The sequence below is a fragment of the Trachypithecus francoisi genome, unplaced genomic scaffold (genome assembly GCF_009764315.1).
Source record: "Trachypithecus francoisi isolate TF-2019V2 unplaced genomic scaffold, Tfra_2.0 Lachesis_group5, whole genome shotgun sequence".
In the NCBI taxonomy this organism is placed as follows: domain Eukaryota; kingdom Metazoa; phylum Chordata; class Mammalia; order Primates; family Cercopithecidae; genus Trachypithecus; species Trachypithecus francoisi.
Genome location: NW_022681470.1, coordinates 22469124 through 22481598, shown reverse-complemented (window position 1 = coordinate 22481598; position 12475 = coordinate 22469124). Strand labels below are relative to the sequence as shown.

The 12475-nt window shown below is 41.1% G+C and overlaps 2 long non-coding RNA genes across 2 annotated transcripts in view; both read left to right on the top strand.

Moving 5' to 3' along the window:
- LOC117074544 overlaps window positions 1-7130 on the top strand; it is a 63923-nt gene extending 56793 nt beyond the window's left edge. The window contains exons 5-6 of the long non-coding RNA XR_004433612.1: window positions 6159-6415; window positions 7092-7130. This is a non-coding gene — a long non-coding RNA (uncharacterized LOC117074544). The remainder of the gene's footprint in view (window positions 1-6158; window positions 6416-7091) is intronic.
- Window positions 7131-7142: 12 nt separating this feature from the next.
- Window positions 7143-12108, top strand: LOC117074543. The gene is made up of 2 exons (XR_004433611.1): window positions 7143-7187; window positions 11826-12108. It is a non-coding gene; the product is annotated as an uncharacterized LOC117074543 (long non-coding RNA).
- Window positions 12109-12475: the final 367 nt, after the last annotated feature.

Genomic DNA, 12475 nt, shown 5'->3' with positions numbered 1-12475 from the left:
TGTCCGCAACCATCCATGGAAACTTACTATTTTTTGTCCAACTCACTCTGTTTGCCACATTCCAACTAAAGTTCATAGCCAGGCTTACCAAAAATACCATTTAATCACATTTTATAGACAAAACTTCATGGCGTTCAGGTCCATGTATAAAAATTAAAATGTCTTCTTGTGTTAAAAAATGGAAAAATCTATGATCCAAATTTCAAGATATTTAGAAAAATTGCCTTATCCAGACTAATGGTCCTCAACCTTGACCACATTAGACACCTGGGGATTTAAAAAAAATACACTGATGCCTTGGCCCCACCCCAGAGATTCTGATAGAATTGGTCTGGAGTGGGCCCAGAGCCCTAATATTTTCAAATGTTCCTCAGCTGAGTCTCACAGGCAGCTTGGTTGAGAACCATTGCACCTGACTATAAAACAGGGCTCTGAGCTGGGAACTTTTTGCTGTGACCTTATTGCTCTAGCATTTTTATTTCATTTTACATATTCAGCAAATGTATGTTTAAGAGGGAAATATTTTTAAAAGACTTCTTTGGGTATCTTTCCTCCCAATAATCCATACACTCTTCTCTTCACCTTGCAACCTCATTATGGCTAAGCAGAGATTTATCACCCCTGGGAAGGAGAAGCTGGGTTCTGCCAAGAACGGTGATTTGCAACCCTAGATGCCCTTTAGAATCACCTGGGGAACTATAAAAAAATTGCCAGTGCCTGGAATCCACTTCAGACTAATTAAATCAGAATTTGGGGGGATGGGCTGAGAGATTACTACTATAAAAGTACCTCAGGCATAATACTTTTTTATTATGCAGCTAACGTTGAGAACCATGGATCTAATAAGAAATGACTTGTCAACTTAAAATAAGATTCTTATTTCTTAAAATCTCTCATGTTCCAACCCAAACTTTTAAAATTCAGAAAAAATAATTTATTTACCTATAGTTGGAGGTGATAGAGGTTATTGACAATATAACTTTATGATTTAATCTAATATTTATTGAACAGTTACTATATGCAAGGCAGATGTAACTGAAAACACCTCCTGGAAACTTTTTTGTTTATTTACTTTGGGTCAGCTAGAAGGAGCCCCAGGTGAATGTATGAGTCTAGGTCCTTGCAGGAAAGAGATGGCACACTCAAACTGGAGATATGGCATAACAGTGCTAGATAAGAATTTGGCTTTGATACTAACTAGCCACACAACATCCTAATGTTAGAAATTTCTGTTTTCATTTTCCTAGATATAGAGGTGTGACTTGGGCACCATGGAGGTAAAGATGCTCCTGAAGATATTTAGGAAAGTAGCTAGGGATGGTCTCCAGAATAAAGAAAAGATTTCCATTCATTCAAAAAACAATTTATTGGGTGACTATCATTGTATAGACATAGGGCCAGGTGTTAGGAATCTCAAAATAAAGACAGAATCCCTGCCCTCAAGGAGACTGGTTTCATGGAGATTCAGGAAAACATGTAGAGGTAAATAGTAACATGTTTTACCTGGTGGTTGTGGAGTCAGCTTTCTGGAGCCTCTTGAAGGTGGCTCAATTGCTTTTAAAGAGAAGGATTTGAGTATCTGCCAAGTATTTGTGAGTTGTGCATGTGTGTGTGTAAACATACATGTGTATGCTTGTACACACATTCTTCATATAGAAAGAATTTTTGCTGGGGTATAGTGGGGGAGGAATGAGGGAAAATCTAGTGGCTTTTTTCTTAACATTTTTTCTGGTGTGAACATAAGCAGAAACTCAGCACAGCACAGGCTGCGAGGGAAGGAAAATTCATCAAGTCTAAACTATCTTCTCTCTTCTGGCACAAAAGTAAGTGACATCAACAGGATGTGGGGTTTCAGGATGAGCCTTGAGTCCGATGAAATGAATTAAACCTCACAACTCCTTGGAACAGGAACCTGTTTTCATGTGAGTTCCCCAACAGCTTTTGGGGGAGCCTTGAAACAAATGGATTTAGCATCTGGGGATTTTTGGTAGGTTTGATTTGCTTTTCTAACATCCGGTACTTTTGCAAAAATCTTTGAACACAGAAAGTTAAACGAAAGCCCAGGAGGAGGCAAATGTCCAAGAACATATGGAAGCCTAAGAGGTTAATATGCTCCTCTTTGCTCTGTCAAGATGTACATCCTTTCAGCCTTGACTTTTAGCAAGTGACCTTTAGCAGAGATGTGAGGGTCTGTCACTCTGACATTTGACAGCTATGAAGATTCATTCTCAACAGAACAATAGTTACGGGTTCAAAGGGCAGGCTAGTTGGCCTATTCTAGTTTTTGTGAGGGAGAAACAATACCTTGGGAGACCGATTCTCTAGTAATACGTATTTGGTTGTTGTTCAACCTCAGTGAGACACAGAGACTGAGATGGGTCCCAGAAGGAGTAGGAAAGAGGGACTGAAGAGGGTCTGAGTGAGGGATGGAGGTGTTGCTGGCAATTATTTAGGGGCACTGCAGAGTAGCCTTTTAAAGAGATATCTTCAAAGACATTAGAAAGGAGTAGAGACCGATCCCTTTATAACGTGGGGGGTTTAGCATTATCTCGTTTCCGATATGTAGAAGGATATCTCATTATTGTGTTGGATGCCCCTTAAATGCTTCAAACTTTCTTTCTGGATGTACTCAGGGCAACTTTGGGGGTGTTAATGTGGCCTCGCAGGCAAGGGGAGATGAACAGCAATGACCTATTGCAAGGTAGTCCTAGCATCTCTAACCCTACGGTTGTCAAGCCTCTGATACCATTCTGCTTCTGATGTGCCTCTTAAACTTCAAGTGACCTATATTTAGGAGATTACGTAAAAAGTATTGAAAGCAAATGGCCATTCTGCTCTAAGGTCAGAGTTCTGCTGTGGCTCATAGTGCTGCTTTGATCTCCAGGCCCCTGCCTGTCTAGATCTATGGTATCTGTCAGCCAACTTCACTCTGGACTTGACCTTTTGCTGGCCTAGACCTGTGGTTACTGTCAGGGATCTAATCTCTTAGCAAGTCACTTCTGGAAATTTTTTTTTTAAATCCCCAAATCTTACAATTCAGACATCCCAGATTCTGCTTCAGCCCATTGCAAAGGCGTTTTGAAATAAGTAAAAAAATAGAAAGAAACAAAACAAACAAAAACAACAACAACAACAAAAAAAACAAGATGGCAAAGAAATGGTTTTAAGAGGAAATTTCAACAAATGATAAGATTGATGATGCAGTAACAGCAGTTTGGCAAAAACCTTATAGAAGACACATAGAATCATAAATGAATTCTAATAGAGCTGGGTAAAATTGAGAGATTATTTGTTCCAGTGCCCTGTCTGGGGGCAGGTGACCCTCCAACAATCAAAAATAGATGCTTATCTTTTGTCCTTTGAAAATTTCTGGATGTGCTTTGATTTGCTCATTTGATATTTCATAACCCTGGTAGCCAAAAAGTGCTTCCTCATATCCAGCTGGAATCTTTGCTACTTAATTAAAAAATCTATTTTCCATCCTGTGGCAATTTTGGTTATTTTTTTATGGATCTCTTCCAGATGTGTGCATGGTTTTCACAATGTGGTGAACTAAGTTGGACATGATACTCTGATAAGGGTCTGACTGCTGCAGGGTATATTGGAACCGCTGGGCTAGGATTCAGAAAGATTCTTGCTCCTTGCCTGCCAGGAACCAATGGTTTGACCTTGGACAAGCCACTTCCCCTGTCTGGACTTCATGCTCTTCATCTCTAAAGTGACAGTATCAGACTACATGATCTCTTAAGATTTCTTCCAGCTCTGATGCTTATGTTCAATAATTTTGCTAAAATTAACATACCTCAGTCAATGAATCTGTGCTTAGCATGCAATAGATGGACAATAAATGTTTGCCAAACTGAATTAAATCATAGGAATTTCCACTGAAGTTTCCTCTCAGTATGTACTAAAACTTTTCATCACCCTGATGTCCTCTGTCCCTTCCAGGAAAGATGTATGTCTTTTATAGAAATCAGAACCAGCGCGCAGTGGTGAAGTTGCTGTCTTCCCAAAGTGTCGCAGGCACCAGCATTGGAGGAGTGAGGATTCTCAGGTTTCACAGACAATCAGGCCCAAACTGTTTCTAGTCACTTCTCTACTGCCATAGCCAATCTATTAAAATGCCTGTGTGATTCTGGAAAGAAAACAAGTGCCCATGAAAAGGAGGTTATAAATACATCCAATTATAAATATATCCCATTAAAAATAGATATTGACAAGGAGCTCCAGATAGAGTTGTCCTCAGCAAACTGAGCTGAATAGAACAAAGTGGCCTATTATCCAGAAAGCAATAATACTTTCTTAAGTGATTCCTTAATAATATCTTTGGAGTTATATATGCCTCATAACTAGCTACTAAGTAGTGTTGGTGGTCAGTTAAGAATTGGACTTGAAAAGTCCAGTAAAGATAGAATTAGGACTTAATGCATATTTTTCCTCTCTATGTCACAGGACTGATAAACCCCAGTGACTATGTTGCTGAGAGGACTGAGCTGAGTTTCAAAAGTGAGATTGGCATGTGGTCCTTAACATCTCTGGTCTTTAACAACTCCCATGGAGACCCCTGGCCTGGTGTGGTGGAGGAACCACAGACCTGGAACCAGAGGGCCTGGGCTTCTACCCCTGGTCTTGCATGCTCTACCTTGGTGATCTTGGTGACATGGTTTGGCTGTTTGTCCCCACACAAATCTCATGTTGAATTGGCCTGGTGGGAGGTGATTGGATCATGGGGGTGGCTTCTAATGGTTTAGCACCATCCCCCTAGTGCTGTCTTGTGATAGAGTTCTTTTTTCTTTCGTTCTTTTTTTTTTTTTTTTTTTGAGATAGAGTTTCGCTCTGTCGCCAGGCTGGGGTGCAGTGGCTTGATCTCAGCTCACTGCAACCTCTACCTCCCGGGTTCAAGCAATTCTCCTGCCTCAGCCTCCCGAGTAGCTGAGACTACATGAGCATGCCACCACGCCCAGCTAATTTTTTTGTATTTTTAGTAGAAATGGGGTTTCACCATCTTGGCCAGGATGGTCTTGATCTCTTGAGTTTGTGATCCGCCCACCTCAGCCTCCCAAAGTGCTGGGATTGAGTTCTTACAAGATCTGGTTGTTTGAAAGTGTGTAGCACCTCCCCTTTTTCTCTCTTTCCTGCTCTGCCATGGTAAGACATGCTTGCTTCTTGTTCGCTTACCACCATGATTAAGTTTCCTGAGGCTTCCCAGCCACATTTCCTGTACAGCCTACAGAACTGTGAATCAATTAAACCTCTTTTCTTTATACCCAATCTCAAATAGTTCTTTATAGCACTGTGAGAATGGATTAATACACTTGGGGAAACTACTTAACCTCTTTTGAGCCTCAGGTTTGCATTAACAATTAAATGAGGTAATGTGTGAGAAAGCAGCCTAATATAGTGTCTGGCAGGTGGGAAAACTCAAATGTTAGTGTCTTGTAGTAATGGTCTGAGGTCAGGTTGTGATGTAGGAATGAAACAGCAGTGATTTGGCTGGCATGTGCTGAGGCCCTCTCAGGACACCACATTCAAATTATATGGGGCTCTTTCCCCAGTGTTTTGTCTGCTAGGGTTGCCATAATAAAGTATCACAATGGGCACCTTAAACAAGAGAAATCAATTTCCTCACAGTTCTGGAGGCTGGAAGTCAAACTCGAGGTGCCAGCAGAGTTGGTTTCCTCTGTGACCTCTCTGCTTGGCTTACAGATGGCAGCCCTCTTGCTGCCTCTGCATGGGGTCCCCTCTCTGTGCACTCTTGTTCCTGGTGCCTCTTTGTGTGTTCTCATCTCTTCTTTTTATAAGGACACCAGTCACATTGGATTAGGGCCCATCCCAACAGCCTCATTTGAGCTTCATCACCTCTTTAAAGGCCCTATCTCTATAATCACATTCCAAGGTACTGGGGGTTAAGATTCAATATGGGAATTTAGGCAGGGGGACGCAATTCAGTCCATAAAACCCAGGAACTCACAGACTACAGGAGGAGCTTAAATCACAGGGCTGTGTGGGTTTTACAGTGCGGCCCTGTTTGTAATGTATGAAATTCTATGCTCAAGGCTAGTCTTCTTCCTTCCCCCCACTTCCTCTTCTTTTCCTGGTAGGAAGACTCAAGCGAACATCTCCCTTTTGACAAGTATATATTTCTTCTTTCTTTGCAGGGATTCTTCACCCATGGTTGCTTAGGTTTATAAGCAAGGAAACTGAATAAAGTCCCTTTCCTTGTGGGTGAGCCCCTGGGTTTCTGAAAGATTCTTAAAATCATCCCTAAATGGCTTCCAAGCAATGAAGCCCAAGCTGTTAGCTGGCCTGTGTGGGACCTTGAGACAGAGTGCCACAGCCACACCCCAAGGATGCTGAATGGGGTTTCCCTCCTCTGCGGTTTTCTCCTTTCTTCCACCAGCACTCCTCCTACATGGTGAGTCATCCAGAACTCCAAACACACAGCCAGCTGTTTGGAACACAAGAAATATCCATAGCCAGGGGCATCTTGGGTCCAAACTCTCTTCTCTCTTTTATTGCTCATTCCCCAAGTCACTTCCTTTCCCCTCCCTTACTTCCCCTCCCTGTTCTTCTTAGGACTTAACACAGGTATCTGGAGACATTAGGTCTTTGTCAGTCAATGTCGGACCTCTCCTAACATTGATATTTATCAAAGTAACGGTTACATCATAGTCCTCTTTCATATACTCGGAGTATTGTCTCTTTCTTCTTTTTTTCCTTCCTTCCTTCCTTCCTTCCTTCCTTCCTTCCTTCTTTCCTCCTTCCCTCCCTCCCTCCCTCCTCTCTCTATTCCTTCCTTTCTTCTTTCCTTCCTTCCTCCCCCTCTCTCTCTCTTTCTCTCCTTTCTCTCTTTCTTCCTCCCTCCCTCCCTCCCTCCCTCCTTCCTTCCTTCCTTCCTTCCTTTCTTCTTCCTTCCTTCTTTTCCTTTCTTTCTTCTCACTCTGTTGCCCAGGCTGGAATGCAGTTGGAGGGATCCCAACTCACTGCAACCTCTGCCTTCCCAGTTCAAGTGATTCTCCTGCCTCAGGCTCCTGAGTAGCTAGGATTACAGGATTGTGCCACCACACCTGGCTAACTTTTTGTATTTTTAGTAGGAACAGCTTTTCACCATGTTGCCCAGGCTGGTCTCAAACTCCAGGACTCAAGCAATCCACCCGCCATGGCCTCCCAAAGTGCTGGAATTACAGGTGTGCACTATTGCACTGGCCTGCATTTCTTTCTTAAGGTGTGATCACTTTCCTTGTTGAATCTAGAGTATTATCTAATATCTAGAATGTTAGCTTCTTATGAACAGGGATCATACTGTATCCTCCATGGCCAATGCTTTACACATAGTCATGCTCAAACACTTTTTGAAGAAAGCAATGAAACTTTTAAGAAAAATATTATTCTCCGAGAGGTATAGGCTTGTAGTTAGCTTTAAAGAAACTTGAGGAGTCCCCTGAGGTATGTAAACCTGGAGTCACAGTGTGCCACTCGTACAGGTGTTACCAGTTACTCTGGTGATACCATTTCAGACACTAGGCTTAGCCATAGGTATAGCTTATTTTAAAATATATATATAACTTCTTTTGATACTAAAATGTAAAGCAGATAATCACATAAAGTCATTTTATAGACATAAATGCTTAGGTAAAATGTACCACCATATCAACTAGATATGATTTTATCATGTTTATTTGTTGTGGCACATGTACACCATTTAATACTATGCAGTCATAAAAAGGATGAGTGCACGTCCTTTGCAGGGACATGGATGAAGCTGGAAACCATCACTCTCAGCAAACTAACACAGGAACAGAAAACCAAACATCACATGTTCTCACTCCTAAGTGGGAGTTGAACAATGAGGACACATGGACACAGGGAGGGGAACAACACACACTGGGGCCTGTTGGGGGGTGGGGGGCTAGGGGAGGGATGGTATTAGGAGAAATACCTAATGTAGCTGATGAGTTGATGGGTGCAGCAAACCACCGTGGCGCCTGTATACCTATATAACAAACCTGCACGTTCTGCACGTGTATTCCAGGACTTAGTATAATTTAAAAAATATAAAATTTTAAAAATTGTGACAAAAATAAATTGGTATATAATATAGTTACCCATTGACTCTCACTTTCATTTCCATGGAAAGAATAGGTTAATTCTGATATGTAATAAAAATCATCCATATGAACCTTAACACACACATATATATAAATATATAAATACATATATATGTGTATATATATATAAATATATAAATATATAAATATATATATGTATATATATAAATATATAAATATATATATATATATAAATATATATATATATATATATATGTATATATATTTATTTCCTTCTTGTGGCTTCAAAGTTAGAAATATGCTCTTAGATACCTTCTCTGGTATTAAAGTCCCTGAAGTTTCATTGAAGTTAATGCCTTCAAGCTTTCTTAAACAGATGTGGGCAGTGGGCTCTGACCCCATCCTAATCTTGCTTGCTCTCTTTCTCTCCTTTCCCTGCCATCAGAGGAAGAGGAGGGCAATAAGGAGATCTAATGGATCTCAGTTTTTCATCTCTGACCTTTCCTGCACTCCTTTCCACTTAGCAGAAATAAGAAATAAAGATGGGGCACATGTGAAACTTGTACTTATTCATTCAACAAATATTTAATATGAACCTACTGTGTACCATACATTTTGCCAAGTTCAGGCACTAGAAATGAGAAAGTCACAATCCTGGCCTGCAAGGAGCTCATAGTCTACTGGGGAGTAGAAATGCAACCGGATCATTCTTATAGACTGAGATATTGGAAATATGTACAAAAGACTATGAGAGTACTGAGGAGGGGTTTGCCTCAGTCCAGAGTTTCTGTAGATCAGAGGTTCTCCAAGTGAGGTCTCCAGACCAGCAGCATCACCTGGAAACATATTAGAAATGCAAATTACTTGGCTCCAGTCTAGACCTATTGAATCCGAAGTTCTGAGGTTGGGCCCAGCAATCCTCATTTTAACCAGCCCTCTGGGGGTTCTGATGTTCACTCAAGTTTAAGAAACTCTGCCCAACCCTAAAGGATTTTCACAGTTGAAATCAAGTTAAAATGAACACTAGTAGAAGATTAAGGAGAATAAAGGCAAACAGAAATGGTAGACTGGTAACAAGTTACAAATAAACAAGATGGGAAAGCTAGACTCAATCCTGTGCTGCTGAATCAGAGTCAGAGGTATCAGTATAAACTCATACTGATTTTAGTGTATGTAGGCAGATAGAAATAGGACATATAGATATGTGTATATGGGCTGGGCATGGTGGCTTATGCCTGTAATCCCAGCACTTTGGGATGGCTGAGGCGGGCGGATCATGAGGTCAGGAGATTGAGACCATCCTGGCCAACATGGAGAAACCTTGTCTCTACTAAAAATACAAAAAATAGCCAGGCATGGTGGCAGATGCCTGTAGTCCCAGCTACTTGGGAGGCTGAGGCAGGAGAATCGCTTGAATCCAGGAGGTGGAGGTTGCAGTGAGCCGAGATTGCACCACTGTACTCCAGCCTGGCGACAGAGCAAGACACCATCTCAAACAAACAAACAAGCAAACAAACAAACAAAAGGATATGTGTATATGTAGGTTAGTACACATGAATATATTTCCTACCTCTGTCTGCTGAGAGGTCCTAAATGCAGGATACCCCAGTAGCAATGAGCATGCCTAGAAGCCAGATTTTGGTTTCTAATTATTGTTCTCTGATAAAAGAAATTTAGGGTCCTTTGGAGAAATGGCAGATTCTAGGGGGAGCAGGAAAAAAATACAAGATAAACCTGGAGCATCTTATAGTTTTAGAACCCCTAAGGGAAGCAAAGAAGTTCTAAGGAAACAAAAAATTAAGGTACATCATAAGGACACAGAAGCCAACCTGGAGGAATTACCAAAGGCCAGAGCTGGAAGAATTAAAAAAATTAATGTTATTTCAGTAGTTTTAGGGGTACAGGTGGTTTTTAGTTCATAGATAAGTTCTTTAGTGGTGATTTCTTAGATGTCAGTGCACTCATCACCCAAGCAGTGTGTACACTGTTCCTCACCCCCTCTCAACCTTCCCCCACAAGTCCCCAAAATCCGTTATATAATTCTTAGGCCTTTGCATCCTCATAGCTTAGCTCCCACTTGTAAGTGAGGACATACGAAATTTGGTTTTTCATTCTTGAGTTACTTCACTTAGAGTAGTTGCTGCAAAAGACATTACTTCATTCCTTTTTATGGCTGAGTAGTATTCCATGGTGTATACATACCACATATTCTTTATTCATTCATTGGTTGATGGATACTTACGTTGGTTCCATATCTTTGCAATCATGAATTGTGCTGCTTTAAACATGCACATGTATGTGTCTTTTTCACATAATGACTTATTTTCCTTTGGGTTGATACCCAATAGCAGGATTTCTTAATTGAATGGTAGTTCTACTTTTAGTTCTTCAAGGAATCTCCATACTGTATTCTATAGTAGTTGTACTAATTTACATTCCCACCCAGAACTGGAAGAATTTAAGCAATAAAATAAATGATTGTATTATAAAGTATAAATAAAGACTTGTATTATAACAACAATATATATATGTTATACATTCACTAGTCCATGCAGACTTAAATAAGTGATTGAATAATAAATAAATGATAAATAAATAAACAAGAGAGGAAGGGACAACTCCTTTTTATAGAAGAGTTTTCAATAATATATGTAGACCATTCCTCCTTCAGAAAGTGAAGCTTAAATCCTCTTCCCCTGAGTGTAGGCTGGACTTAGTGATTCATTTTCAAAGAGTAAAATACCAAAAGGGACAAATAGTAGCTTTATGGAGGACTCTGGCAGACATCATCTTAAACAAGCAATGGGATTAACATCACTAGTGATGTCATACACCCCTGCTATGATGACGAGAAGCATCGCACCTCTGTGGTATTATCTTTAAAAATCCATAACCTCAGTCTAAGTATGCAAATCCATCCAACAGACTCACATTGGGAGATATTCTACAAAATATCTGACCAGTACTCCTCAAAAGTATCAAGGTCATAAAAAACAAAGACTTAAAGACCATCCCAGACCAGCAGAATCTAAGGAAACAAGATGACTAAATGCAATGTGGTACCCTAGGCAATTCCTGGAAGAGCGAAAGAACATCAGTGGGAAAACATGTAAAATCCAAATAATGTTGGTAGTTTGATAGTAGTATTATATCAATGCTAATTTCCAGTTGTGATAAAGGTGCCATGGTTATATAAGATGTTAGCATTAGGGGAAATTGAGCAAAGTATATACATGAACTTTCTGAACTATATTTGTAATTTTTTGTAAGTTAAAAATAATTCCGGCCGGGCGCGGTGCTCAAGCCTGTAATCCAGCACTTTGGGAGGCCGAGACGGGCGGATCACGAGGTCAGGAGATCGAGACCATCCTGGCTAACATGGGAAACCCCGTCTCTACTAAAAATACAAAAAAAAAAACTAGCCGGGCGAGGTGGCGGGCGCCTGTAGTCCCAGCTACTCGGGAGGCTGAGGCAGGAGAATGGCGTGAACCCGGGAGGCGGAGCTTGCAGTGAGCGAGGTTGCGCCACTGCACTCCAGTCTGGGCGACAGAGCGAGACTCCGCCTCAAAAAAAAAAAAAAAATAATAATAATAATAATAATTCCAAAATACAAATTTATTAAAAAATAAAGATAGCTTGGTGAAGGTAAGATAGCTTGGTAAGGCCTAATATTACGTGCTGCCTTAATATCTAGTGCAACTGGGAAGGCTTCAAATGACCTAACTGCAAGGTCTCCTCTCTACTCCACTCCTGCAGCTAACATCTTCTAGTCAAACAACTCGCCTTTTCAAAGGGACCAGGCACAGTTTCTGCTTACCCCTGAGTAGCAGTTTTCAGTTCCCTGGCAGTCTGTGGAGTTTTTCAAACAAGCCAATCACCTCCTCCTGTGGGAACTGAGAAGCACCCCACCCTCTCCATACTACAAATCCCCTGCTTGTTCCCTAGTGCAACTCCCGGGTGGTCCTGTGGAGCATATGGTATCTTCCTCTCCTGGGCAGTGAGCATATGTGACTAATAAACTGTCTATCTCATCTGTTCAGTGCCAGGTGTCATCTGTTCTGCCATCCCATGACCTAGGGTGGGGATTCCCTTCACACTAACAAGGTGAATGCAAGGTGATTAAAACAAGAAGCCTCTTCAGGATCTATATCCTAGGGAAAAAATTCAACACCACCAACAACAAAACAAGAAGCCTCAACTCTGACCCTGTATTCCAGATGTGTTACAGGGGCCTGTCTCCCCGGAGCCACTCTCCAGGTCAGAGCTTCCCTCCCCTTGCTCAGGGTTAGGAGCTCTGGGCAGGAAAAGGACATCATGGTGAAAGCCAGAGATGAAGAGGGGAATATGGTAATGAGGAGACAAAGGAAGAGAAGCCAAGGAAATAGAAAAAGGAGAAGATGACACAC